Consider the following 24,053-nt stretch of genomic DNA (forward strand, 5'->3'; position numbering starts at 1 on the left):
ATTGAAACTAGTACTGACGTCAGTCTACCTAGGCAATTGATACAATATTGAACTTCGGGGGAGGGGGACTATGAGTTCAGGTGTGAAAAAAAGTCTAGCAGTCACATATAGATAAAAAAAAAAAAAGCATACACAGATACACGAGAAATGATGATGGGTTCTTCAAAATAAACAAGGCCGATAGCCATTAGTCACGTGCTCTCGTGTAATGAATGAATGCGTGAATGTAGGATTGACATGAAATTCTTAAAGATAAACTAAAATGACCGAAAAATGGTCTGAAATGACTTAAATAAATAAAAAGTAAATGACTTAGAATGACTTTAATGAACTTAAGGATGAATTGAATGACCTTAAGAATGACTTGAATGCTTAAAAAATAACTGGAATCCTTCAAAAACAACTTTAATGATCTGGAGAATAACTTGAATGGCTTTGAGACTGACCAGTTGTAAAGTGGGTGATCATTTTACATTAAAAAAAAAAAAGTGATCCCCCACTTTATATCACAAAGTGATCCCCCACTTTGTGATATAAAGTGAAAAACATAAGTACAGCATGTAGTCAGAACAGATACTAGACTTTGATCTTGGCCAAAAGGCCAAGAAAAGGGTATTTATTAGCTCCCCCACCGAGCAAATTAGGCACAAGGCCGATTATTAATGTGAGGAGTGAAAGGGAAATGGGGACCAGCTCTCCGGGGAGTAGGGGAGCTGGATAGTGACAATTGGTATGAAGGGCTGCCCCTACATTGACCATGGTCATATGTGGGGTTGTCCCCACATATGGTCTTTGCTTGCAGTATCTCTCGGAACAGATAGTATTTATTTGCTTCCCCACTGAGCAAATTAGGCACAAGGCCGTTTTTTAATGTGAATGGAGAAGGAGGGGGGAGAGAAAAAGGGGACCAGCTCCCACCGATGGGTGGGAGTAGGGGAGCTGGATAGTGACAATTGGTATGAAGGGTTGCCCCTACATTGACCAAAGTCTGATATGTGGGGTTATCCCCACATATCAGACTTTGCTTGCAGTATCTGTCAGAACAGATGGTATTTATTTGCTCCCCCACCGAGCAAATTAGGCACAAGGCCGAATTTTAATGTGAGGAGTGAAGGGAGGGGGAAGGGAAAAAGGGGACCAGCTCCCGAGAGGTGGGAAATGGGAGCTGGTTAATGGTCAGGCATGTGGGGTTGCCCCCACATCTGGTCTTTGCTAGTCATAGCTAGTCATAGCTTGCAGTATCTGTCGGAACAGATACTACACTTTGAGATATTAAATCTTTTATTCATGTTAAAAAAATACAGAAAAAAAAATCAATGATGAACAAAAAACTTAGGCACATGGCCAACTCAAAAGGGGGGATTTTGGGGGTCGTTGGTCATCCTTGTCACTCCAGAACTAAACAAAGTCAAAAGTTTCTCCCAGCTAGTATCTTCTTTCACCATAATACCGCATTCACCCTTTCATATTGGGGGACGTCCTAGTAACTCCCAATTTTTAAAACATTTTTTATTGACGTGTAAAAACAAAAAAGATAACAATAAAATGGTAACAATAATTCATTTGTGTCGAGGGCGGGGGAAGAAAAAACAAAAGGTGATTAGTAGGACCCTCCCAACCCCGTCTAGTTGATAGACTGCCCGTTCCACTAGGTTTGTAAAAGGAACTTCGCTTCTGCGGGTCAGTCTCTAGGTGGGGATGCCCTCTAGATGGGGGTGAATGGAGAAAAGAAAATTTTTGTGGGTAAGGGATGGAGGTTAGTTTGTATTTCTTTTTCTCCAAGATGGGTAAAATTTAGAGGAAGGGGTGAAAACAAAAATTGCAGGTAAGAGGAGATGGGGATCTTGGAGGCTTCCTAATCGGGGAGGGATGGAACACACACTCAGCTAGCTGAGAGACTACTTGTTTAATTTAACTTTACAGAACTGCGCGTTCCACACCTAGGCGGGGAACACGTATTCAAATTTGGCTCCTCTTCGTACACACAGACTTGCCACATGTATCCATCTTCTGTCAAATGCCGCGCGATGCAGCCTTCTTCTATCACATCTGATCTTCACCCGTAGTTGGTGTTTAAAGAACGCGATCAGATCTTGATCAGAAAAAGACAACACCCCCCGGCAACCTTGCAGACGCGACGTCCAAATCACCATTCTCGCCACGGCCAGGATCGTAACGTAGACCATTTGTCTTTCCCGGTCCCACGGCGGCCTCACGTTGTCCACAATATTGGATACAGTAATTGGGCGAGGATGCTCAGGATCGATGCGAGCCGTCACTCTGCTGACATACGACCAGTACTGTCAGAGTTCGCGGCAATCGAAGAAAGCGTGATCCGTAGTTTCTATGGTCGTTGTCCCACAACGGGAACAATCAGGCGACTCCAAAATCCCGGAACTGCATTGTATGTTGTTGAGTGGAAGTGCATTTCGGGCCAATCGCCAGGTCAGAGAGAACTCCGAATTGTTCAGATGACTCGAACCTGGCGCCCAGCTCCACGCGGAGCGGATCTCACTCTACTGCCACCCGAGACGCGCGCATAGCGGGTCGTCAGCGGCCCCCTTCACTAGATCCCTGTGGAGTTCCCTACGGGTAGCAGTCACAAGGTCACTGGACCTTGGTAGTCGTTTTAGCGCGGCTCGGCACTCTTTCATGTAGGCAGATTCTCCCTGCGGCCTGCGACGGCTCTCGATGGAAGGGTCGAGAACGAGGTCAGGGAAGGCGGCAGTAACCACGGGGTGCCACGGTTGGTCATCCTGCATATAGTGGCTCAGGAAGGCCAGCCTCTCAGCATCTCGATGACACTTCAAGTCTGGCATTCCCAAGCCTCCCTCACACGGACGTTGAATACAGACCTGTCTGCTCACCCAGTGTCTTCCTCTGTCCCAAAGGAGCGAGGACAAGAGTTCGACAAGAGCTTTTAGGTGTTGTGCAGGCAGGGGAAGTACGGCCAGTCGGTAAAGGATGAGAGGAAAGACGTAAGTGGCGCACGCCTCAGCTCTACGCTTTAAGGAAAGTTTCCTAGGAAGCCACGAATTGACTGCAGCCTCCACCTTTGACCGTACCTCCAACCAATTCTTGTCAAGCTGGAGACCCGGTCCGAACCACACGCCGAGGATCCGGACCAGGCCATCTGTCCAGCTGAAGGGCGCAGGGAGGTTTGCGTTGCCACTCCATGCGCCCAACCGCAGTCCTACCGACTTGTTGCGGTTTATCTTGGCCCCCGTGATTCTTTCGTACTGTGTGAGTGCCTCCGACACGACCTCAATGTCTCTGAAGCCTGACACGAAGACCGTGACATCATCGGCAAACGTGGATACCTTGGCAGCTGAGCCGCCAGGCAGAGCCATTACGCACAGGGCCGAATTTGCCTCTCCATGTCTCAGCTTGCGGAGAAGAGGCTCCAAAGCCAGGACATAAAGCAGGGGTGACAGCGGACAACCCTGACGAACCGACCGAGAGATAACAAAGGGTTTCGAGCGCTTTCCGTTCACTTGCACGACAGCCATGGGCTGTCGATACATTATGGAGATCCACTTGCAAAAGTCCGGTTTAAAACCGGCGGCCTCTAAGACAGATGCCAGGAAACGATGGTCGACCCTATCGAAAGCTTTGGACTGATCTAAGTTTATCAGCGCGGCTTCCGTGTCGTCATCTATTCCCCCCTCTAGGATCGTGCGGATCAGGTGCAAGTTGTTCTGAATCGATCTCCCCTTCACAGCGTAGTTCTGTTCCGGTTCAACCAACTCGTCGATAACAACCTGCAGCCGATTCGACAGGACCTTGGCCAAAATCTTCAACTCTGTGTTTAGCAGAGTTATGGGCCTGTAGTCGTCTAATTCTTCCCCTCCATGCCCGTCACCTTTCTTCAGCAATGTGATCACTCCCTTGGTCACCTGCCCTGGGATGGATCCCTGAGCAAACCAATGGTTGAACATATCCGTCAGAAGAGGCAGAAACATGGGCGACAGCCTCAAGTACAGTTCGTATGGCAGACCATCAAGTCCCAGCGATTTGTCACAGCTGACCTGCTTCAGCGCAGTAAAGACCTCCCGCTCCGTCACCCGGCCCTCGCAACTAGCCGCCTTAGCCGCCTCGAGGTGGGGAGAGTCGGCCAAATAGTCGCTAAACTCAAGGACCGGAAGATCGGTCTGCTGCGTAAAACGCTCCTATAAATGTTCTCGAAACCCCTCGCAGATCTCCCGAGTCGATTCCAGGGTGCGTCCATTCGGATGTTTGATTTTCGCAATGTATTTGTCCGAGCCACGCCTAGAAACCTCACGGTGCACGTCTGCATCAGAATTGACTGCTTCGTTGCCTATATTTCTAAGCCTAGCTCTAACTACTTGGCCTTCGTAACGCTCACTAGTCTCGCGTAGAAGGTCCTGCTTAGCTAGTTCCTGACTAACCCTATCACCCTCCCCCGTAGCCTGGGCTAGTTTCTGCTCTAGCTGCTTCTTCGTCTTGGCCTTATCTAGTGCGAGGCGCTGGGCATACTTGACGGAGAAGCTTCTGATCTTGGCTTTGAGACCTAACCACCACTTACTCCCGGTAACCGCCCCCACTAGTGCCTTTTTAATCAATTCTCTTAACTGATCTTGGAAGTCTTGTATCTCCAGAAGGGAGGTGTTTAACTTCCAGTACCCCGCTAACTTAGGCCTATTTCCTAGCTTCAGCCGGGCCATAACTAATTTATGGTCCGTCTGGCCTAGCCAAGTGAACGTGGGACAGGATAGGAAGTCTACTTCGCCTCTCCTAACTAACATCCTGTCCAAATAGGTATTTGGATAGGAGGAAACGCTATTGGTCCACGTCCACATTTCCCGACTTGGATGCTCGACCCGAAACCTGTCGACCAGTCCGCATCTAGCCATCAGATCAGCCAGGCTGGACTCGCACCTCTCCGACCCTCTAGCTCCGCCTCCTACCTTATCTATGTCGGGGTCTAAGATGGCATTCCAATCCCCCATTAGCACTACCCGCTTCCGACAATCTACAAACGCGTCAAGCTGACTGAAGAATGAGACCCTCTCACGAGCGGTGCTGGGCGCATGAACCGCAATCACCCGAAACACAGAATCTTTTACGGCAACATCTGCCACGACCAGCCTGCCCTCCGCATCCCTATGGACAACGTCGACCGTCGCGGAAACAGTACGTTTAACTAGCAAGGATACTCCCTTCCCCCGCGGGCTGCCATATGCTGAGAAAACCTCAAAGTCTCGGGCCAGCACCTGACAGTCCACAGAGGAAACGAAATGCGTCTCCTGAATCGCAGCAACATCCACTCCCAGGGACAAGAGGTCGTGCCGGAGGCGAGCCGCCCGGCCCGATGATCTCAAGCCCCTCGCATTCAGACTAGCCAAATTCAAAGCCATGGTACCTACCTTAAGGTGTGTCACACTCAGCTCCGAAGTCAGCCGGGGAAAGGACACCGACGTTGTGTGCAATGCTCAAGGTGGTCAGGTTTTTCATGTCCTGACCTTCTCTCACAATGCCGCCGACATCCAAAGGGTAAGTCAATTTAAGGGCCCTATAGAGTGACGGATGGACCAACACTGGGACCCTTCCCTTGCATTGTTTTGCGAGTTCCTCAAGGGAAGGGTCATTTTTCCTAATCAGTTCAATTCCCGGACCAGCCCCTTCAGCGGCCTCCAGCATTGTCCACACGTTGGTTTTGCAGGCCTCAGGAAGCCTGACGAAAGTTGTTAGCCGTGGGGCGTCCGGGAAATTAGAGGGGACATTAACGTCTTTTCCCCCTATCTGTTGGCAGTCCAGCAGAGGTTTTAAATTTTTTCTCTGCCGGTGTGGTAAGCCCATTGCCACAGACAGGGGGTCTACAAAACAAAGTTCCTCTCTCGTTTCGAGGGCGAGAGTCCCTGTTGGAGTGAGTCCGTAAGTGGGAGAATCTGAAGGGTCTCTCCCCTCCCGGGTTCATTCTTTTCTTTCTGGGATGGCGGCTCAATTTGCATTGGTGTGGGGACGAGTGTCTGTGTGGTGTCTGGTGTTGGTGTTGGTGCGGTGTCTGGTGTTGGTGTTGGTGCGGTGTCTGGTGTTGGTGTGGTGTCTGGTGTTGGTGCAGTGTCTGGTGTTGGTGCGGTGTCTGGTGTTGGTGTTGGTGCGGTGTCTAGTGTTGGTACAGTATGTGGTATGGGGGTGGAAGTGGGTTGTGTTGTTGTTAGAGGTGGTGTATGCTCACAGGGAGTAGGGGCTGCCTTTTCTTCCCCTTTCCTTTTCTTTTTTATTCTTTTGAATGAACCGGGGAGTGGTGAGGTTGAGTTCCTCTCCCTCTCACTAGCAGATTCATCCTCAGAGGAGCAGTGTTTTCTTCGCTTGATCCCCGTCTCAATTGGTGTGGGGACCATTGGTTGTTGCTGCTCCTCTAATTGCTGTTTCTCCGGTTGATGCTGTTGCTGTTCTGGTTGCTGCAGCCGTTTTTGTTGCTGCTGCTCCTGTTCTGGCTGTTGCTGCTGCTGCTGTTTTTGTTGTTGCCGCTGTTTTCGTGGCATTGGTTGTGGAATTGGCCGCGGCAGCTGATGTTGTTGCTGCGGCTGGTTCAACCAAAAGGCCAAGAAAAGCTTAAAAAGCTAAGAACAACATCTATTAACAACAGACTTTTGATCTTAACCAAAAAGGCCAAGACAAAAGTGTTACGGACGGACGGACCGACTGAATGGCTTATAGAGTCGCTTGCATACGACTAAAAATAAAAAACATTTAATTGAAGAAATATATTATAGAAAAAAAAGCAATAATATTGAAACTAACAATGTGGTAGGTAATTTCTTTTTATAATCTAAAGATTTGAAATACAAATAATTATTTTTTTGTTCGATATCAGATTTGTATCGAATTCTAATCGTTTCACAAATATGATGATTGGCACCATTCACCGCTGAATGAATTCAAAGCAGATGTTCGCATGTGGAAATAAAGCGTTGCATTAATGCTTTATTTCTACATGTGATGTTTTTACCATTTTTTTTTTCCTTTCGATATATTTTTATTTCCTTTCATCCAAGAAGTGGGAATGGCAAAATTTTTGAAGCTGAGGCAGAGATAATGCCATCTGTCACTCTTCAGTAATGTGTGTAATTTGCAAAAGATCACTATTGACAAAGGGAAGAGTCTATCACGCATGCGTACACTGTGTGATCATGTATGGGAATGAAACCTGGTCGGAGAGGGTTGAGTACATCTGTTATAAATTATATCAAAATTATATCAAAATTATATCACTGTCGTGTAATGTGAATCTTAAAGACAGGCTTAGATCTGATAACCTGAGAAAGATTACATCTGAACAGTATAGGGCGACTTTGTTGGTTTGGTCACACATTAAAAGGATGAACAAGTGCTCTTTGGTAAGTAGATGTAGAACAGTCGTAGCAGCAAGTTACTTGGTATAGGAAGGCAGAGGAAAACATGGGAGAAAGTGATGATAGAACTAAAGAAAAGGTAGATAAATAAAGACCTGACCAGAGATAGGTTAGTTTGGAAGTCACTTTCTAAAAGCTTTTCAAGAGATGGCAGCATGTAAAACTCAGTTTTACACTGAAATTATTATTATCGTTTTTTTTTTTTTTAATGTAAGATCATTATTTTGATATTTGCCATTCATAACATCAGCTTCCTACTACATAAAACGAACCACAGGATCATCTTTTCCCCGGAAATTATTCCCTTCTTTCCTATTGCTATGTGTCTGTCCAAAAATATAAACATTAACAACTTAAAAGAAAAAAAAACTAATAAAACTCAGAGTTAAAATAAAGAAATATTTATTTTAACATAAACAAAACATCTATATATATATATATATATATATATATATATATATAAAGTAGTAGCGTTCGTATGTGTGTCTGTGTGTACAACTCTCCTACAGCCCACATCACTGGATCGATCATGATCAAACCTGACATGATGATGGTCCTCTACCTAGGGATGGTGCACACTATTTTTCAAGGTAAAGGTCAAAGGTTAAGGTCATAGCCTATTTATATATACTCACCTACAGTCCATATCATTAGAACAGTCATGAAAACCTGACATGATGATGGCCCTGTCAGTGGGGCATTAGAATACGCCGACTGCCCCCCTGCAGGGGGTAAAAGTCCCTCAATGGGGGTCCTGGATATGACCTTAAACTATATCCAGTGGTGAGGGCCCCAGCTTGTGGGCTTTGGGGAGTGTGAAGCCACCCTTTAATTACCATTGCTCCCAGGTCCACTCTAACCCGGAGTGGTAGTACCTGTAAGGGTCCCAACTATGGGTTAAATAGAAACTGACGTGAAAACAACAAATATATTCTATTAAAAAAAAATTTCCTTCAAAATCTTTGGATTCGGCATTAAATAACCTGAAAAGGGTTGATATGCCATAAAACAAAAACAACCAACCAACCAACCAACATGATGATCATTTCCAACTTAGGGATGGTGCACATTATTTTTCAAGGTCAAAGGTTAGTCATATATGGTATGGCTCTTCATAAACTCCCTTACCTATAGATGGTGGCGAACTCAAACTTAGTGTGCACCATCCCTAGATGGAGAAGTTTATGAAGAGCCGCACTAAATATGACCTTAACCTTTGACATTGATCTTGAGAAATTTAACATTACGTTTAATACCATGCAACACCGGGTACATCTGCTAGTACAAATAATATTTACAAGTAAACACACTTTCTTAGCACTACTGCTACTAGCTTTGAAACCGGTTATAAGCTTTATAGTGTTGATAGTAAAAGGGAGATAAGAACTACTAACTTAAAATCAAATATGTATAGGGAAAATTTAAATATAGTTTATAAGTCAGTGAGAAAATATACAAAATTTTTGTATTTACTGAAATTCCAGTTTCTTCAAATGATGTAGTAGTTGGCTTTTAAGGAGTTTCTTTCGGCTGGATTTTCATCCTAGAAACATTAATGGAGTTCTTAACAGCAAGCCAGCAACTTAACAATTTAACAACTAACATAACTACTAGTGTAGCACCCTTATATAGGTTTCTGCATGGAAATTTCTTGATTGTTCCAGATTGTTCTAAATAAAATATTTTAATGGAATACAAAATTCCAACTTTAACAGTTTTCCGATCCAAACTAGTGCGGATATCTTTTTTAGGCGAGAGGCTGCAAGGAAGAGAAAAGGGCATCCCCACTAGGCTACGAAGTCTATTTTGTACTCTGTCAAGGCAGGATAGGCTGTTTTTAGCAACTCCTGTCCAGATGTGGCAGCAGTATTCCATCCTTTTAAGCACTGTCGATATGTGGTTTTCATGGTTTTAAAGACCAAAACTAGTGCAGACATTTTTTTTTTTTTGATAAATATATTTATTTAAGGAAAATGGAATGTCATAACACGTTTTAAAGGAAAATGCTTTCTCATAACACCATTGCATCAGACTATAAGTATCACAAGTTAAAAGACAAGAGTGATTGTTTTTCATGCCTTGGTCGTTGAAATATGGTGAGTCACTAAGTTTAAACTGACTTACTATTGTAGGGCAGGCAGTATATAATGTTAACAATGTTATTCTATACTAGCAGAGCCCGTGAGAATTCCACAGAATAAGAAATATATTTAATCAACAAATATGTTTTGATAAAGTTAATATTTTCTGAATAGCACAAAAGATTAGTTTTTTGGACAAAAAAAAAATCAATAACTTGCAGCAAATATGAGTTTATTAACATTTCTATGAAAATAGTGTTCATTGTATTTCAGATATACAACTCACCCAAATGAGATAAATTAATAAGTCCTAATAAATACTCAGAAAGTAATATTGTGTCAGGTAGTTCAAAACCAAAAGATAGATTCCATGAACAAAGCTTCTTTCTTAGAAGTGCACGCCTGTGGAACTCTGTTCCATCTGCCTGTTTCCCAACTGACTACAACCTGGATGTCTTCAAGTCCAACATAAACAAATTCCTGATGAACCGCCCCCTTAAGTAAGACACTTTATCAAATCTCAACACTAACATACTGCGCATGCAATAACCCTTATCCCCGAGTGGCTTCCGGGTCTTGATAAGTGGTGACCACCTTGTAAAAAAAAATACAAAATACAAATAATAAAATCACATTGTAAGCAACAATCTTGAATTTACTCCTTCAGTTCAGCAACTTTTTGCAAATAATGTCCTTTCTTGCCATGTTTCTTTCAAATGTTCCCTTTTTTACGTAATAGTTCCCTGACTTCTTTCTTCACTGAAAAATCGCTACGTGTTTAAATTATTACAAGTCCTTTCTCAAACCATTTTAACAATGATGAAATATTATAATGATATTTGAGGACCAGGCTACATCAAAGAGAGGTCATTCTCACTACTACCTATTGGCAGCCAAAATTTCACCCAAAAACTGATTAAAAAGCTTACTGTATGTCTGAATACCCTTTATGTAAAATTTCCAATGTTTAGACACAAAATTAACTGAATAGTTTGCTAGAGACCGCAAAGGTCAAATCTTTTGAATTTTGACTCCTTGACAGCCAAATTTTCGGAATTGATTAAAAAGCTTGCCCTTTGTCTGAATACACTTTATGTAAAATTTCAAATTTAGCTGGGTAATTTGGTAGAGATCACGGGCGTCAAATTTTTAAAAAACTTTGACCTCAGTTTTGACCCCTTAGTATTTATTGTCTTGGGCTCAAATCAAATGTCCAAGTAACCTACATCTAAAATTTCAAGTGTTTAAACCCAAAATTGGTGGAAGAGTTTGGTAGAGTTTTCAAAGGTCAAATCGTTGAACTTTGACCCCTTGACAACCAAATTTCTTGCCAAAAGCCGATTAAAAAGATTTTCCCAAATCTCAATACCCTTTATGTCAAATCTCGAGTCTGTAGACTGAAAATTGACAGAGTAGTTTGGTAGGGAAATGTGCACACTCAGACACAAACACAGACAATTTCATTTTTATAGATATATAGATTGAATGGTGGGGAAACATAAAAAAAAAAAAAACAGACATAAAATCAATTTTTGGTACTTATACAGAATACGGACCATGCTATATTAAGATAGGATTTTCAAGTTTCTATTTACTTTGTCTCCCCACGAGGGCAGAGTTAGACACCAGGGTCGTTTTTTAATGTAGAGAAAAGGAACAAAAATAAAAATTGTCTCAATAGTGAAGGATTTCTCCTAATCGGGAACAAAAAAAAATTGAAGTGTAGCATCAGAACAGATACTACACTTTGATCTTGTTTATATATTTTATTGAGAAAGAAAAAATTGAACATAAAAAACGTACAAAAAATTCAATTCAACAAAATTAGGCACAAGGCCCTACAAGAAGTTGGGAGGGGGAGGGTACAGGGTCTTTTTGACTATGTAACAGATGAGACTTTGAAGTCTTACTCTTGACTGGCAACATTTACCAAAATACCTCAATCACTCTGTGGATCCTAATCTAACTAATAACCCCAGCGTTCAATGTAAAATTTAACTATGTACAATTTGTATATTCATTTCTGTATGTTGTGTGTGCATTTTTTTTTTTTTTTTTTTTTTTTTTTTTGTGTGTGTGTGTATGTGTGAGAAAATAAAGTTCGATTTCATTAGAAAGAGTTCTTGAATTAATTGGCATAAAATGTTCGTGGAGTGGGAAAAAACTAATGAAAATGTTCATTTCAAAAATAAGGAAAATCTACTAATGTGTTGTTAGTAAGACCCCCCCTGTACTATTCTATGTGGCTAGATCCCCCACTGTTTTCCGGGGAACCGAAAACAAGCAGAGCATCCCTAATGGGGTTTGGGGAAGTCGCCTTAATGGAGGTGGGAGAAAATAAAGCAACGGATGGAGGGGGTAGGAAGGTGACCTCTGAGTAGGGGGATGATCGGGGGCATCAGAAAATAAAGATGAGGAGCAGGGGGGGTTGGGCAGACTCAGAGGTTCTCTAATACCAAAAAATAAAATCAGGAACAGGATCTCATTTGTACCACCAGTCAAGAGTTACTTTACTGAACTTATAATGCTAACCTAGGCGGGATGGGTTCCGTAGGACCCAGCACCGCCCATGCCATGCCTAAGGAGGGAACACGTATTGAAACTTGGCTCCTCGACGGATGCACAAACTAGTGCTGTGCACCCACCTCTTGTCAAATTCCACTCTAGGCAACCTCTTCCAATCGCATCTGATCTTTACTTTAAGCAAATGTTTAAAGTAAACGATCAGATCCCGATCAGGAACAGATGTCCCTTCGTGGACCAACTTGAGGCGCGCGATCCAAATGGTCATGCGCGCTACTGCTAGGATCGCCAGGAAAACCAAACTTTCCTCCCTGGGGAACGGCGGCTCCATGTTGTACACAAAAGTTCCTACGTCGAGATCGAGCAGACACTCGGCATCGATGCGAGCTGTTACCCCCTCGACGTACCTTAATAGGGGCTGTATCCGGCTGCAACTAAAAAATGCGTGCTCGATTGTTTCGGGCTCGCGTTCGTCACAGCACGGACAGAAGTGGCTGGTATTTTCTTTATACCGGAAAAGTACGTCGAAGAGGGGCAGCGCATTTCGGACCAGTCGCCAAGTCAGGGAGAATTCCGAGTTATTCAGAATCTCCCGTCCCGGCGCCCAACGCCATTGAGAACGGACAACCTCCATCGACCATCCCATCCGCCTACAAAGTGGATCCTTCGCGGTCCCCTCCACTAAATCCCGATACAGTTTCTTCCTTGGCTGATCGAGGACATTGGTCCCCGGCAAAGCTCTAAGAGCGGTTCGGCATTCGGAGAAGAACTTGGACTCCCCCTTCGGTCTACGACGACCTTCTACCGAAGGGTTGGGTTTGAGGTTGGGAAACGACTTCTCAACCACAGGAACCCAAGGAGCGTCTCCTTCAAGCGAACGACCCAGGAAAGCCAATCTCTCGGCGTTTCTATGACACAAGAGACTGGGCTGACCCAGGCCTCCCTCGCTCGGATTTTGAACACAGACCTCTCTGCAGACATAATGCTTACCCTCGTTCCACAAAAGTGAATCGAGGCGCCCTTGTAAGCGGGTTAGTCGTTCTGCAGGGAGAGGAAGTACAGACAAACGGTAAAGGATGAGCGGAAAGACGTATGTAGCACACGCCTCCGCCCGACCCTTCAAGGACAATTTCCTTCCAATCCAAGTCTTTACTGACGATTTGACCTTAGACTGTACTTCCGACCAATTCTTTTCCAGCTGAAGTCCCGGTCCAAACCAGACACCGAGAATGCGGACCGGTCCATCGGTCCAGCTGAAAATACCTGGAAGCGAGTTTACCCCGGTCCAGGCCCCCAACCGCAGGCCAACAGACTTGCTACGGTTGAAGATGGCCCCTGTTACTTCTTCGTATCGAGCGAGCGCCTCGACCACCGCTTGAACGTCCGTGAGGCAAGACACGAACACGGTGACGTCATCGGCGAACGCGGAAACCCTGGCTCGTGTGCCTCCAGGGAGAGCTATTCCGCGCAGGACTGGTGTAGCCGCCTCGTCCCTTAACTTGCGAAGGAGGGGTTCCAACGCCAGGACATACAACAGAGGCGACAGCGGACAACCCTGTCGCACCGACCGAGAGACAGCGAATGACTCCGACAGCTTACCGTTGATCTGCACCGCTACCGTCGGCCTGTCATACAGAACAAAGATCCACTTGCGGAAGTCCGGATTAAATCCGGCGGCCTCTAGCACAGATCCTAGGAACCGATGGTCGACCCTATCGAATGCCTTGGACTGATCCAAACTGATCAGCGCGGCTTCGGCGTCGTCTTCTGTCCCCTCTATGATCGAGCGTATCAAGTGCAAATTGTCTTGAATCGATCTCCCCTTCACAGCATAAGTCTGGTCCGGTTCGATCAAGTCAGTGATGACAACCTGCAAGCGATTCGCAAGAATCTTTGCCAAAATCTTTAACTCTGTGTTTAGCAGAGTCAAGGGCCTAAAATCATCAAAGTTTTCCCTCCCACCATGCCGTTGACCTTTCCTCAGCAATGTGATCACACCCTTGGTCACCTGTCCAGGGATGGAACCCTGGGCAAACCAATGGTTGAACATATCCTTCAGAATAGGGACCAACATGGGCGACAGCCTCAAGTAAAACTCGTAGGGTAAACCATCAAGCCCCGGGGATTTGTTATAGCCGACCTGCTTCAACGCAGTAATGACCTCATGTTCAGTAATAAGACCATCACAGCTAGCCGCCCGAGCCGCCGTGAGGCGGGGCGAGTCAGCCAAATAGCTGCCAAACTCATCAACCCTGAGTCCGGGTAGTTGGGTGAAGCGCACCGATAGATGCTCCCGAAACCCCTCGCAGATCTCCCGAGTCGATACTAAGGGGTGTCCTTCCAGGTTATGTACTTTACGAATGTACCCATCCGAACCGCGCCTTAAAGCAGCCTTACGCTCAACAGCGTCAACATTCACAGCCTCGTTAGAAACTTTCTTTAACCTAGCCCTAACTACTTGACCTTCATACCGCTCGCTAGCCAAGCGGTTGAGATCTTGTTTAGCTAGTGCTAACTCTAGGGGGTCCCCCCCCTCCACCGCCCGGGTCAGCTTATCCTCTAAACGCTTCTTTGCCTTAGCCTTATCTATCGCGAGGCGTTGGCTATACTGGACAGAGAAGCGCCTAATTTTGGCCTTGAGACTAACCCACCACTTACTCCCTGTAACCGCCCCCACTAAAGCCCGCTGAATTAGCTCAGTGACCTTCAACCGGTAGTCCTCCAGCTCCAACAAGGTGCTGTTGAACTTCCAGTATCCGGCCAGTTTAGGCCTAGCGCTTAAGCTCAAACGGGCCATAACAAGTTTATGGTCCGAGTGTCCTAGCAAGTGGAACGTGGGGCAAGATAGGAAGTCTACATCGCCTCTTCTAACTAACATCCGATCCAAGTAAGTGCTTGGATGGGAAGGCACTACAGGATGCCACGTCCACATCTCCCGCCCCGGATGATCCAGACGAAATCTGTCGACGAGATCGCACGAGGCCATCAGGTCAGACAGACTGCTGTCACACCACGCCGACCCGCTAGTCCCCCCGACCTTATCTATTTTGGGATCAAGGATTGCATTCCAATCCCCCATTAAAACTAACCGTTCCGGATCCACTAAGAAGCCCTCCAACCGTCGAAAAAAGGTTGCCCTCTCTACAGCAGCATTGGGAGCATAAACAGCAACAATCCGAAAAACACTACAATTAACAGCAACATCAACAACAAGCGCCCGCCCGTCCTCGCCTGCGTGAACAACATTCACCGACGCTGACAGGGTGCGACTCACTAGCAAGGAGATTCCACGACTATAGGTATTGCCATATGCTGAGTAGACATCGTAATCGTTTACCAGCACCTGACAATCCGCGTCACAAACAAAGTGGGTCTCCTGGATAGCGGCAATATCTACCTTGAGGGACACCAAGTCTCTCACAACGCGCGAGGCCTTGCTTCGACACCTGATGCCCCTCACATTCAATGTAGCCAAGTTCAAAGACATGATCACTTACCTCAAGCACTGTCACAGACGGGTCTGAAATCCTGGGCAGTGAGGACATGGCAGGCCTGGCCAAGGCTGCCGGTAAGTAAATCCGATGAAGGTGATCCATCCTTGGCCACGCCCCCCACGTCCAGGGGGAAGGTTAGTTTGAGTGCCCTGTATAGCGATGGGTGTACATACATGGGGATTCTACCCTCACATTTAAAGAAAATGTTGGTCAGTGAAGGATGGTCCCTATCCACCAGCTGCTGGCCTGGGATCGCATTCTTCGCTGCCTTAATCATTGCCCACATTCCTCCAGTCCTACCGTCCTTGTTGACCCTAACGAAAGTGGTCAACAAGGGAGCGTCCTTGAATTTAGTGGGGTCTGTTACTAGCTCTCCACCGACTTTTTCAAAGTTTTTGAGTTTATTGTACCGGACCTTCTGTTGTCCTTTAAGGTCCGGAGCCGGTTGGAGAGGGTCTGTTTCACAAATCCTGCTTCCTGGCAGAAAGGGGAGCTTTTTGGTCCGTTCAGTGCGGACTTTGGGAGTGGGGGAGGGGACCTCTTTTGGTTGATGGGGAGGCTGAGCGCTTGGGGAGGGGGTAGCCTGCTCGTTTTCTTCTTTTTGGCTCCTGTCACGGGATGAGGGGCGGGAAGAGTTTCTTGGGGCCTTTATAGGAGAGGGGGAAGGTTGTTCGGGTTGCTGGGGTGTTGGGATCACAGGGGGCTCATCCTGTGTTGTTGTTGCGAGGGAGTCCTTCTCAGTCTCAGTGGGGGTAGGAGAGTTTGCGCGTGTCTTGCGGCTTTTCCTCCTCCTGGCCCTCCTGATCTCTGTTGCGCTCAGGGCCATAGAGACTGTTGTTGTCTCTTCCTCTGCCTCTGACGCGGCCTCCTCCTCAGATTCTGGTAGTTTCCTCTTGTTTGAGGAGGAGGGTGTCTGTGTGTCCATTATCTCTCGGTTGTTCTTGGTCTTGGGTGACTGTCTGCAAGGATGGCTGTTTGTTGATCTTGCCTTTCTTTACAACCGTCACCCAGCCTGTCGGTGCCTCTGGAGGATTTGCGGCCGGCGCGGGAGCAGCGGCTTGATTTGTTGTCACGCTTGTTCCCGCCGCTTTTGTGGGCTTCTTCCCTCCATTTCTCTTTGGACAGTCCTTCGCCATATGCCCTTGTTGTGTGCACAGCCAGCAATGAGGCCTCCTCCCTTCCACTATAAGGGAGAGTGTCCACTCTCCGAACTTGAGTGTGGCTGGGATGGCGTAGAATCCAGCCTTGTCCAGGACCATCTGTACTTTGTAGTCCCCGGTCATGATGTTTCTTAATCCGCGGACCGGGGTGACTTCCTCTACGTCTCCATACTGGCTTAGGATAGCCCCCAGTTGTTTGGCCTCCATATAGCAGGGGACGTTTAGAGCAGAAACATTTGCTCTCCTCTTGTTCATATAGATGGGTTGGAGCTTTATGTTCCTGCTCTGATGGCAGGTCCTGGACAGCCTGACTGCGTCTTCGGAGGTGGGGAGCAGAACATCCCACTGTGCGTAACTCCTTCTACAGATGTAGTTGGCGGGAATGTTCTGCTCCAGCAACACGTTCATCATAGTGTCCTTGTTGACGCCCGTCAGACCCCTTGTCTTGGTGTCTGAAGTTATCAGCGAGAGCACTCTTTTCTCCAGAACTTCCACTTGACCCGGGAGGGGTTGGATGTTGTTCCCCTGGGTATACTCCTTGTAAGTGGAGTCGAAGAGTGCTCTGTAGTCTTCGGGCGTCAACTTCCCTTGCTGCTCTTTGGGGCCCCATGCCGGTCCTCCATCCTGGTGGGTGTCAGCTGGACTCGGGTTGGGGGGCGTAGCTGGTGTTGTGGGGCTCTCTCTTGTTATGGGCATTTTTGGCTTCGGAACTGGGCCGTTACCAGGCAAAGTAGGCCATTGTGTCCTTGGCGTTGTTTCGTCCTGGCTTGGTTTGCTCTCCGGGCCGCTCCCCTTTCTTATTTTCTTCCTTTGCTGGGTGGCTGTCCCCTTGGGGGATGGAGGTGTCTCCCCTTCTGGTGCCGTGTTCCCAGCTGGAGTCTTGGTGGGTACTGTCAAGGGTGTCTCTCCTTCCAGCTTGCTTTTGTTACCACTGGCCGGAGAGTCACCCCTTTTCCGTATTTGGTCCTCTTGGGGAGTGTTGGGGGGCCAATCACTGTCTTCCCCGCCGAATAGTGAGCAGATGGAGGCTATTACATCTTCGTCCAGCGCCTCGGTTTGGTCCGCGGTGCTGTTTTCCTCCTTTTCTGTTGGGGAGTCGCTCTTTGGGGGAGCGGGGGATGGGTTCCCCGGTCTTCCTCCCTTGGTTCTGCCGTCCTGGGGTGCAGCTGGTTGGCTGGGTTCTGCACTTTCCCCAGCTAGTGAGTTAACGGCAGCTTTTTCCGCTGGGTTGCCCTCGTGGGGAGCGGTTGCAGGTGCTTTTTGGGGGGTCGCCGCGGGCTGCGGCCCTACCCTCCCGCTTTCTTCCAAGGTCGCCGCGCGCCGGGGCCCTACCTTGTTTCCTGGCGCCGTCTCGCCGGGAGATGCATCAGCTCCCTCACATAGGGAGTCGTTAGCAGTTGAGATGCTGCGCATTTGGGGTGACGTACCCCTCCTGCCTGGCATCGTGGCGGTTGCACTGGCCGCTGGCGCGGACCAAAGTGTAGTGGGGGAAAAGAAAACCCAGGGGAATGGAGGGGGAGGAGGGGGAGGAGCGGACTTTGAAGAAATTAGAGTTTTTGACTTCCCCTCACGGGGATGTCGGGTTAGCAGCTCAGATCCCCCCGCGAGGGGGGAGAGCAGAGAAGAAAGACGCAGTGGGTGCTAGCGGGTCAGAGCGCCGCGTCGCAATTAAGAGAGAGAGGGGATAGGCATCCCTGCCCACAGAGGGGAGCAGAAACGAAGCACCCGCCCTACCCCACGTCACCCTACCCACTAACTTATCCCAACGGAAGCGAGAAAGAGAACCCTGTCTGCTCGATCCACTGGGAGAGCAGCGAAGATAGACAAAGTTTGGGCCTGGCAGGTCAGAGTGCTGCTCAGGCAATTAAGTGTTGAGAAATTAGACCATCCCAGTCTCGAGAAGTGAGACCGAAACGAAGAAAAAACAACATGCAAAAACAACAAATGAAAAAAGAAGGTCTCAACTACCAGCGATAGTGGTGTTGGTCCCGAGATTCCAGTCTCCCAAAAGAGGGGATCGGTTTCCGGGTCCAAGCTCCCACAAATGTGGAGTCGGTCCTCTAGGTCCTGACTCCCCAAAGGAGGGGGTCGGTCCTAACTAACAAAGGTTAGTAAGAAAAAACACCTTAACCTAGCCCGAAAGCCCGGTGGTGGGTCAAGTTTAGTAACTGAGAGAACAGATACTACACTTTGATCTTGGTCCGAAGGTCAAGAAAAGCCAATGATGGGCTTTTCAAATTAACTTCAATTTTTACGATATGTTTTGCTTATTAAATTGTTAGGTGAAAGTACAGAATGTTTACAAAATGCCTTTCCTTAGAAAGTTAAGAATGTGTTTCTGAATAATAGCATCACGGTTTGTATTCTGCATAAGTGGCCGCTTTTTAAGTTTTTTTTTATTATGCACATATTTATATGAGGACAGTGTCTAGTCTTTTTTTTTTTTCTCACGTTCTCATTTTTTGATCAGACAGACTGTTCACGTTTGTATGCACTCTAACATGTGCACTACACAGTTTTCACATAGAAGGATTTGTTTATCCACCCACAAGGCTGAAATATAATGCAGGGTCAAGTTTAGGATCAGTTTTCTTTACATTTACATGAGGGTGGTGACACAAAGTTACCTACTTTTTATCTGCATCTTTTGGGGACGCAGGAAAGTGTCAAGTAACAGGGATTAACTATGACCCATCCCGTTAAGTGCGTTTCATTTAAAAAAAAAAAAAAAGACACAAATCAAGCAACCTTCCAGCCAGTCGTACTCTTTTCTAGCTTAGTTATTCTCCTTGTAGCAACTATATTATCTTTTTTATTCAATTTTCTTATCAATTTGTTCTATCTATGGATGGGGCATCCTACCAGATGCCAGACATTCATCTGCTATCTCATGCATTCCAACTGAGATATCTAAGATTCTAACCGTCTCTTTAAGTGAAATTTTTTGTATCCCTCTTGCACTTGGTTCACAGGGTATATTTGTCAGGTGGTTTTTGGAGATTCTTTTTCATGAATCCAGTTTGTCCTATGATTACTGCCCGATCATAAAATATACTTAAATATCATATGTTAATTCATACAGATTTTGTATTTATTATTATAGAGCTAATTCTCTATCGATTATTATATTGTGCCAAATATATAGTAATGATTTCAAAAGTTTAAAAAAAAAAAAAACAAAGTAATTTTGGTGCCATCAGCTAGAATCAAGACCAAAACATTTAGCGCCCCAGCCTGAGCAGTTACCACTTGAGCTATCAACAGATGGATAAGAAAACGTTTATAATTAAGTGACTTCAACATGTATTTGCGCATGCGTAGAAATAACAGGTTTAGTTGACTTACTCTTGCTAAGGTCAATTATTTTCTCAATTTTGACCCATTAGCAGCTATTTTTGCTGGTTAAAACAAAATCGAATTTGTTCTACAGGTCCAAATTTCCTATATATCAAGTTTCAAGTCTGTAGATCAAAATTGGAGAGGAGTTTTGTAGAGACGTTCCGCACACACACGAACAAAGTCACTTTAATATATATCTATAATATAAAGCTGAACGTCTTTGTGTGTGTCTGGTCACGAATAGGCTCCTATATGGTTGACTATTATAGAAAACTGATCACATATAATGATACAAGATGTATCGAGACACAGGAATGAGTATGTTTGATCTGGCATAACGATGATTCATTAAAATTGTGGGGTCTGCGTACGCGCCTGGTCCACAAAGTATGGAAATAAAAAATTAAAAATAACGTTTACAAGTGTTTTTGATATAGATGTACATAATAAAACTTTGATAAGTATGTTTTAACTTAAATAGGGATGGTATAATAAAATTGTGAGGTCTGCATTCGTGCCTGGCCTCCATAGAATGGAAATAGGCACAAACTTTAATAAAGACTTTTCATATCTATCTGCATAAGTATACTTTGATAATTATGTTTCAGTTTAAAGAAATATGGTATAATAAAATTCTGGGGTGTTCGTTCGCGCCTGACCTTCATAGAATGGAAATATGTCATAAAGTTTAACAAGGTTTTTTAATATAGATCCACAGAATATTGTGATAAGTGTTTCAGTGTGAACAGGTATGATATAATAAATTATGGGGTTTATCTATTTTATTTTTACTTTCATCCTATTTTGCTTTGGTTTTGATGCCTCCAAATTCGAAGCTATCTCTTTACAACCCTTCCTTTTCATAACCTATTATTATCTATAAATATAAAAGCGAAAATGTATGTATGTATGTTCGCTCTTCCTCAATGTCCACGAAAGGCTTCTTTCAAAGAAGCGCTTGCTCGCTTCACAACTTTTTAAAACTTTTTATATCATCTATAAATTGTAATATCTACGAATTGTCCACGGAGCTCGCCTCTCTATTTAATTTTATTGACTTTCAAACCTTAATTATTCCACATTTCCCGCATCGGCACGCGTTACATTCGCTTTTCAGTATAAAAAAAGTGAACCTCGACTCTAATCACAGGCCCAAAGCCACACAGGCTGAAAGCCGCTTGCCCGCGCGCCCTCCGGGGCCCGGGTGACATGATCAAGGTGTAGTATCTGTTCCGGCAGATGCTGCAGGCTATGACTAGCTAGGACTAGCTATGACTAGCAAAGACCAGATGTGGGGGCAACCCCACATGCTTGACCTTTAACCAGCTCCCATTTCCCTCCTCTCGGGAGCTGGTCCCCATTTTCCCTTCCCCTTCCCTTGACTCCTCACATTAAAAATTGGCCTTGTGCCTAATTTGCTCGGTGGGGGAGCAAATAAATACAACAGGCCCAGAGCCAGTTTGTTTAATGTCGACTTCGTCATATCAGACTCTAGCTTTCATTTCGAGAGACGAGGGAGCGGGTTTTTAAAAACAAACAAACCCATTTATTCAAAACTGTCCCGCACAAAATAACTGCTGAATACCTATCGCCGTCACGTCAATCAAAAACGCGCACCTGTTTTTTTTTAAAAACACTTTACTATTTTCCAACTGCGCGTCGTCAACGCTTCGGCTTTTTTTCACATACCCCGAAAAACATCCGGGCAACGCCGGGTACCCCTCGCTAGTACTTTCATAAATCAGAGTCCATTTTGTGTAGGCTGTTTTTGAACCCAGTCAACGACGGGTACTTTTGCTAGTATATATATATATATATATATATATATATATATATATATATATATATATATATATACTAGCAGGCCGCCTGGTGTTGCGCGGTCATAAAATATGCTTAAATATATTTTAATTTATGCAGATTCTGTATTTATTATACAGTCAATCCTCTATTGATTATTATATTGTACCCAATATATAGTAGTGACCCCCCCCCGGTTTTTTTTTCTTTTTAAATTTGAAGTTTGATCGAGAGGGTTCTTGATTGAGAGTTTACAGGTATCATTTAGTTCTTATAATTTGGAATTCTGTTCTTGTTTAACAGCGTTCAACCTCTGACCTTCTTCAGGTGTATCTTGTCAAACTCGGGAGTCTCTCTGTGTTTGACTTTGTACAGAATTTCTAATGGAGCCCTTTATTTAATTTACAGGGTTAACATGCTCTCGTTCAGTAAGGTAGAAGTCCTAAGTAATTTGCAGTTGTATTCTTAGTATCACCAACACTGAGGATTGAACCTTCAACCTCCTGAAGACTGTCACTTAGAACTGGGACTTACTTCATATGATGATTGGATATGCTTGACCCAGTAAATCATTTTAACGAATCAAGAGACTTGTAAATTGTTCGGCGTAAGTCAACTCTCTGGCACCTAAATGACATTCTAGAAATATCTCTTCCTCTACTATTATATAGAAGTCAGTTTGTGTGTGTGTGTGTGTGAGAGAGAGAGAGAGAGAGTTCCTTCTTCATAGGTTCCAAAACACGTGAGCCTATCTTTTGCAAATTTCACACAAAGCTAATTTATGTTTCTGGCAGTGTTCTTAGATACGTTTTGTACAGAAATTCATCCGATAAGTATCGAAAATTGAAAAAAAAAAAACCCGATCTTAAAAATAGTCTTTTCTCTCTTATAGATAAAAAACAAAAAACTTTTTGCAGGGGTATATCTTACGTTACACCGGCCAAGGGAGATAATAAAATCTTAGCAAATCATTTCTTCTTAAACAAAAAAAAAAAGAAAATTAATTATAATCTGGAGATATAGCTTAGTGGTAGAGCATTTGATCTCCTGTTCAAGCCTGGGTGTACCTCACCATTTTATTTTATTTTTTCCGATTAATGAGTTCAATTTACGATAAAAGTTCAATTTACGATAAAATTTCCGCAAAGCATATTTTAAAACTAAACATTAATCAGAAGTGACTTTTCCAAGGCATTCATCGTCAAGCCCAAATACCAGCTGACATGATATTATAAACAAACACAGACGGAATTTGATGAATGACATTATCATTATTTTATTTTTTTTATTTATTTATTTTTCTCAAATTAGTCTACCAGGCAAATTATTCTTCATAATATAAAAAATAATCAACAGAGGATTGATTCTATAATACATATGCAATCTGCATACATTAAAATATCATGTTTAAGTGTATTGTACGACCTGGCAATGCCGGGCTGCCAGCTAGTACTGTAATATACTAAACAAAATATCGGATCCGTTGGATCACAGATGTAATTAGTTGTATTGTATGAATCAGGATAAAGTGACTTAAATACAAAATAAAATCTAAAATTAATCTCTTTCTACTTAGTTGTATGTCTATCTCATTCTCTCTTTTTTCTTTTTTTTACTCTTCAAATAATGGTTTAATAGTATTATTACCTATGGTCATATCTCTTGCTGTTTATAATAGACAATTTCAATATTATGTTTCTAAATTTTGAGATGAGAATTAGTTATTCATACTGTTTGGATTCTTTGGACTACTGTTCTCATCTTGAGTGTCATTTTCACAATGTTTGGTATTATTATACAAACACCGTGACAGCGTTAGGGTTAGGGTTAGGATTAGGGTTAGGGTTAGGGTTTAGGGTTTAGGGTTAGGGTTAGGTTTAGGGTTAGGGTTAGGGGTTAGGGTTAGGGGTAGGGTTAATTCGCTGTCACTGTGTTTGTATAGTTTTACCCAATGTTTCAATCGATGTAACCTTCGACCTTCTTTATGTGTATCTTGTCCAACTCAGGAATGTTTCTGTCGAACTCGAGAATTTGGATTGAATTTCGAACAGAACCTTTTATTTACTTCAAGGGTAGCATGTTCTCGTTCCGTCAGCCATGACTGGATAGAAATCTTAGCTAATTCGTAATTGCATTTTTGAGTCGCACACACTGAGGATTGAACCTTCAACCTTCAGGAGAATATCACTTTTTACAATTGATTTTTCCAAGAACAGTAGTCCGAAGATTCCAAATAATATGAGGATTGGTAATTTGTATTATTTGGATTATTCAGAC

At 44.4% G+C, this 24,053-nt stretch overlaps 1 long non-coding RNA gene and 1 pseudogene across 1 annotated transcript in view; one reads left to right on the plus strand and one right to left on the minus strand.

Moving 5' to 3' along the window:
- LOC145293240 (uncharacterized) overlaps positions 1-24,053 on the plus strand; it is a 1,271,116-nt gene that overhangs the window by 1,064,512 nt on the left and 182,551 nt on the right. The window lies entirely within an intron of this gene.
- LOC145293458 (U2 spliceosomal RNA) lies at positions 449-614 on the minus strand (annotated as a pseudogene).

This window comes from Euprymna scolopes, chromosome 14, assembly GCF_053919585.1.
Source record: "Euprymna scolopes isolate OS-2025 chromosome 14, ASM5391958v1, whole genome shotgun sequence".
NCBI lineage: Eukaryota > Metazoa > Mollusca > Cephalopoda > Sepiida > Sepiolidae > Euprymna > Euprymna scolopes.